A 7,177-nucleotide genomic window follows, 5' to 3' on the forward strand; every position below is an offset into this window, starting at 1 on the left:
CCAATAATTGTTACGTTCTTTTATTTTGATTGATTAATATAAAACATTATCAGAACGTTTTCTTATTAATTATTACTTATAGTAATTATAATCATATATTCTAGTTTTAAGACATATATGTACGAATATATTTCACATATATTTCAGCCAAAATGATCAGGACGCGCCTACTAATGTTAGTTTCGAGGCGCGCCTACTTTCGGATTAAATATTGAGTTGAAGAAAGATGTTTACATAATGTATGTTTAATTCTTTTTTAAGGAATGCGCAGTCTGTATGTATTAGATCTATGTCTGAATAATATTTTCTTTAAATAATATACCTTTCGATGACAATAAAAAAGGCAAATTTTATTAACATATATACTATTGCATACAATGTTAAATTTTATAAATGACACAGACCAGGTCTTTAAAGTTGATAATTTTATGCCTTAAATTGTTGAAAAGTATTCCAGTCAGTAAATCTCAGATTGTTTGACTTATGTACACAGTATATATCAACTATTACTTAGAAAGTTTCATCGAGGAGCTTGCATTCTGCGTTTATTTTGCTAAGATTGTATTTCCATCTAACCGACACAGATGTCTGTTATATAATAAGCTGTTGTTACTTTGTGAGAATGTCACGCAAATCAAGACTCTCAAAAACTCTCAATGAAGTGATAAAAGTGTTTACTTAGGATTTCGATAGATCAGTTTTTACTTTGTTCGAAAAAAACTAGGAATACTACAATATTTATCAAATCTTGCCAAAGATCCATAAAAAATATATGTCGGAATAAAAATACATCTGACAATAACATTTCTGCAAGCTCGGTCGTGTGCGAAAGAATTTTCAATTACACTGGATTTCCAAGTTACAAGAGCGTCGACGAGAAACTGTCAGATGTTGCGTAATGAAAAAGGAAAAAAACTTTGAAAAGCTTGGCTTAACGTGGCGTAGATGAAGCGTAGTACGTTATCGCAACACACTCATCCGAGAAAAGCTTTTCCACTTAGAGAGCCATTCGTGGAATTTACGCTCGGTAGAATGTAACATTTCCTGAATCTGGACAATCCATTCTGCATCTCATTATTAAATTAAAATATTTAATTTATATCGATTATAATTATTATAATTACTCTGCATAATAGATGACAATAAGATCTCTAATTTAAGAAATACATTTTCAAAAATATTTCGATTTTAAAAAATGTGATATATGTATTTCGGTTAATAACATTATAAATATTATAAAAATCGTATATTGTAATTTATTCTTTAATAATGATCATTTTTAATAAATTCTATATATATATATATCATAATTATATAATTCATTGTTATAATTTTACAGTAATAATGTCAAATTCAAGATTGTAATAGAAATAACTCCATACAAAGAAATACTGCTCTTGCCGTTTATAATTTTCGTTTTTTTTGCGCTTGCGCTATCTCGTTCACGCGTAGGTATAAACGATAGTTGCTTATATACGTAAATCATTTCTTCACCCTTCTTTTCCGTTGTTACGAGAGTAAAACCACTTTCTATCGTTCTTTTTACTGAATTCTGTACTTGACTATACCTCCACATTTTTCTTTTCCATGCTTCTTTGTTTGTAGCTTCAAGACACGCATTTTCTTCGATATTCTTTCTCGTAGTCGATGGCGTTAACAGTGAGTCTTATATACGATTCATACCAAAGATCTGCAAGTCGCATGATTAAACGAAATCGAGTAATTTACGATCTCTTATAAAAATTTCGGATTTATTGAAGCTCGTGCGAGAGACTATTCAAAGAGCGAAGGCAGAAAGTTGTATTCTAAAAACGGCAAGGAAATTGCTGCACATTTCGGATTATATCAACGTTCTTTAATCTGCTAAATTGGAAGATACTGAGAATGGTTGGACTTGTACACTCATAAAAGAAAAGCTGCAACAACGGAAGTATCACAACTTGTTTCTTATTCCAATTAACCGCCACATAAATTCTACAACCTCTTAACAATACTCTTCCGTTGTGAACAAAGAAGATATCCAGATAGCTTTCTAGTAATAGAAAATGTTACTTAAACTGTTTAGTGTACCTAATCTTTTAATTCTTTTTATGTAATACAGAAAGATTTTGTTGAAATATTTAAAAATTTGCCAGATCTAAAAATATAATAGTTTGTTGGACTATCAAAATAATTATGTAGGAAACTCAAATATGATATGAACAATGCTGCAAAAAATATTGATGTTCTATACAGAAAAAAATTTTATTGAATTAACTAATTCTACTAGAATTCTAGTAGAAAATGAACGATCCAGATTCTAATTATAAACTTACAAGATTTTTGATTAAATTTATTAAAATTTTAGCTGAAATAATAAACCAATAATAAACCATTTAGTAGATTTAATCAGAAATCTAATAAACTTAGAAATTGTTCCTTTTGCCTACAAATTGATTGTCTACAATATTATTTGCCTATATCATTTTTGCCGACAGTTCGTTTGTACACAAAAATTATTACAGCTCAATTGCCTACATGCACAAAAATTTTATTTGTGCGTAAAAGTAGCTCGTAGGCAATCGAACTGTAGGCAATAGTACATGTAGGCAAATGTGACTTCGTTTTTGAAATTTTTATTTGTGTGCAAAAATTTAATTTAATTTAATTTTTTAATTTAATTTAGTTTATTGCAAAGCTATATGAAAAAGATTAACAGAGTAATAGACATAAAGTATGATATAATTATTAGAGAGATTATAGTTAACATAAATATAATAACATAAATACAATAGATAATAGCTTGCAAATGGTTAGGCGTCAGCAAAATTACTGTTACAAAGCCTACCAATAATAAAACCAGAATAAAACAATAATGCAATAAGAGGTAAACTAATAGCTGAAATCATACACACACACATACACACACAGTCACGCGCGCGCACGCACTCACGTATACATATGCGCATACATTCGCAAACACACCAATTACATCAGTCTCGTTTAAAAACTGTGAGTGACGCGATGAAATGCGAGGCAGCGGAAGGAGGATAGAGAAGGAGAGGTTTTTATTGAATCAAGAAGGGAATTAAAATATTTGACAGAGGAGAAAGCGGCACGAAACTTAGTGGACCGATATATGAGGAAGGTTAAATAATCTTGGTGTCTGGTGACAAAAGAGTTAAAAGAGAAGTGATGTTCAGAGTTCAACTGAAGAAGACGTCGTAGATATAGAGGAGTATTGGAGTAAAGGAGAGAAAATACAAGACAGCACAGGTGGAGAATAAAACGTTGCCAAATCTTAAGCTAGTCAGATCTCTGGTAATACGGAGATATATGGTCGTATTTATGAACACAATAGGAGAAGCGAAGACAAGAATTTTGGATACGCTGTACATGAGAGATTTAGCAGATTTGGTTAAGAACCGGAACATAAACGACAGCGTAATCAAATAGAGAAATAACAAGTGACAATTGAGGAGAAAAGGATGTAGCGAAGGGGATAAAGAAGACGTAAAGTATAAGCATCCCGACACTTGATGGCCACGTGTGACTCGAATGATCATGAAGAGTCAACATTAAGAATCTTAATAGACAAGGAGGCAGAAATTGGAATAGAATTCAGAGAAATATCGAAGGACTGAATACGGGATAACAATGTTGAGGAACCGACAATCAGCAAGGATTTAGAAGGATTTAGATGCAGGACATTATTAGTGGATCATTCAGCAATAGATTTTAAGTCTGTATTTAAAGCAAAACAGATTGCTAAAAAAATCGAATGGGTGAAAGGATTTGAGAAGAATTACATCATCTGCATACATGAAGAGCTCGGAGGACAGCGAAATCATTAGACAAATCAGAGACAAAAATATTAAAGAGTAAAGATCCGAGAATGGAACCCACTAGAGAGAACGGCACGAATAGAAGAGAAAAGAGGAAAAAGATTATATGCGAGGACTTGCTACGTGCGGTTTGTAAGGAACGAGCAGATTAACGAGAGAACAGGATAAGAAAGACCGCATAACTTGAGCTTGACTAAAAGATTATGATTGACGATATCGAAACTTTGTGAAGTTCAGTGCAACGATGGATGTAAGGCGACAATTGTCGAAATTAGCATGACATCAGAGATATGAAGCAATTCTTTCGTCATGCTGTGAGACGAAACCCAGATTGATAAGAGGAAAGGATATTAAAATTTAAGACAAAGGCATTAAATTGTGAGAAGCAGATACACTCAAGCAGCTTTGAGAGGAAAGGGGGGGGAGCGAGATAAGGCGAAAAGATGAAGCAGAAGAGGGATTATTAATTTTAAATTTAGGAATGGGAAGAACAATTGAGTTTTCCAAGAGAAGGGAAAGGGAGAAATTTAACATATAGAGAAGGGAATCAAAACATTGCCTGAAGAAGGCACAATAGGAGCATGCGATCGAAGAGATCAAAAGGCCTAGCGAAAGTCAGGCGAATGCGCTTAAAAATATTGTAGAGATTACTGGGAGTGATTGGAACAAAATTGAAGGTCGAAGAAACGTGAGGAGAGGAGGAAAGAAGGTGAGTAAATGAGTTAAAGGAATAAGATGAAGAAGATAGAGTATCAAGAAAATGATTATTCAGGAGGGAAAAGTTTCTGAGGTGCAGAGAAGGATTGTGCACTACCAAGGGCACGGAAATTTCTCTAGAATTGGAGCGAAGAATCAGGTTGTAAGGGAGGTAGAGAGGAAGGACTTTTTCTCACGACGAACAACAATATTCACGTCGTTCCGCAAAGTCTTGTAGCATTGTCAGTCCTTAGGAGACTGAAATCGCCTGAATCTAAGAAGGGCACGTCTCTTCAGTTCAATGAACTGTCGGATTGCATCATTCAGTCCCTTCGACGCGAAGGGATGAGCTAACACGCTTACAAGTAATCGAATAGTAAAAAATGCATGTAGGCAATTGAGCTGTAGGCAATAATATATGTAGGCAATATTACATGTAGGCAAATATAACTCCGTTTTTAAAATTTTTATTTGTGCGCGAAAGTACATGTAGGCAATCGAACTGTAGGCAATAATTTTTGTGCGCAAACAAACTGTCGGCAAAAGTGATGTAGGCAAACGATACTGTAGGTAATCGATTTGTAAGCAAATGGGATCTCCTCGTAGACTTAATCAAAATTCTGGATTGTTTATTTTTTACCAGAATTCCGATTAATTCAACCAAACATTTTTTTTCTGTGTAGTAATCAGCTTGAGCGTCTTATATAATTATATTTTGATAATCCAACAAAATTATTTTCAGGTCTATATTTAGCTAAATTTTTAAATATTTCAGCAAAACCATTCTTTCCGTGAGCTTTGATGTTAATATAGAAATTTTAAAATAGCATTAGTAAGCCAAAATACGTTTATATTGGAAAAAAGATATTTTCTTTCCTCATGATATTAAAGCGAATGAAGATTTCGAGAAAATCTCTTTCTTGATTCTTATATTCTTCATACTACAAAAATGGTCAGATTATCATGAAACGTTGCATTAACTACGAGATTTGCGACTGCAACTATACACAAAACATACGCGGCATTCGTTGCGATGATCGTTCCGGTCGCGTTTTATATACTTCCGCGATAAAATTCCCTGAAGAGCTACCGGATAGTCGTCGTTATTGTCGAGGTTTTAAGAAGTACAATAGCCGAGGAATAGTTTCGCAGTGCAGAGGAAGACGTGCCAAGGACTGAAGAGACTGGGGACAATTCTCAATGGCATGTGTGTGTTTCCGCCATCACTGCGACTACGCGACAAGTCTTTTCCATCCTTTGGAAAGTCTTATTTTGTCGCGGACGGTTAAATCACGTCATGCGTACGCCAGTTACGAATGCCATTAATTGAAACTATTAATTGAAAAAGGAGAAAATAACGTGTTGCACCATAACATACTTATATTTTCCTTAGATTCTACTTGATTCTGGAACCACGCACGACCATTGTATCTATCCGCCTGTTGTGGTCGAGCTTGCGAGTCTCGACGTTACCAAGGAAATAGAATGGCTGCAATTAATCTCGCCCTGTACAATCGGACCAAGAAGGTGCACCGTACGTTTATTACTGCAATATCTCTCGCCCTGATGACGTTCGCCAGTCGAGTGCACGTTCGTCACGTAACATATCCGCCATATAACAACGTTACTCATTCGTTGTACAGCTTGTTTTGTAATATATTGCCGATGATTTTTTGGTCTAATTTTAATTAGCCGATAGCAATGTGAATCTAATAGAAAAAACTATATTGTTCAAATGTCAATTTATATATTCATATAATCAAAATTTTTTAAATAACAGAGAGCGAGAGAGAGAGATAACTTGTGAAGTTACTGTCAAAATTTTTTTAACGAATATTTTTTAATTTTTCTACACATACACAAAGTATGGTTTGTTGAAATAACTAAAAATTTAGCTAGATGCAGATCTGAAAATAATTGTGTTGGAAATGTCAGAATAATTACGTAGGACGCTCAAGCATAATGATAATGTTACAAAAAGTTTTGACATTCTAGCAACCAGTTTGAATATTCTACGTAATTATTTTGATGGTCCAACAGAATTATTTTCAGAATTGTGTTTAACTAGATTTTTAGGTATTTTAGTAAAATTATTTTTTATAAGTACAAATAATTTTATGTATTATCAAAAATATTGTACAACGAGTTAATATACAATATGAGAAAAAGATGGGAATTGTATTGCACGTAAAAATTATCACTTATATTAACATGGTTCTGTTTCACTGAAGAAAAATAGTCGTTGTATGGTTCTTGAACTTCCGTTTATTTCAATCTTGCTTCATTACACGTGTACGCGTAAGAAATACGGCTTTTCAGTTTTCGGTGAAATTTCCGGCGGAATTCGAGCGTGCGGACGGTGCAGAAACACATCGGGTAACTGCCGCTTGAGAGTTTCAAGTACTTCTGCAAGCAAGAAAGATATCTGTTCTAGCTCGCGTAGCAGGTGAAGGCGAAATAAGATTGAGGAAGGAGGCAGGGTTTGCCCAGCAACAGCTGTTAGAAAACTTTATAGACCTTTGGGGTAAATAATCTCGAAATGGCGAGGCGCCTGCTGGAAAGAGAGAAAGAGAGAGAGAGAGAGAGAGAGAGAGAGAGAGAGAGAGAGAGAGAGAGAGAGACGTACGTTACGTACGTACGTACGTACGTACGTACGT

This window comes from Atta cephalotes (assembly GCF_000143395.1).
Source record: "Atta cephalotes unplaced genomic scaffold scaffold00003, whole genome shotgun sequence".
Classification (NCBI taxonomy): Eukaryota; Metazoa; Arthropoda; class Insecta; order Hymenoptera; family Formicidae; genus Atta; species Atta cephalotes.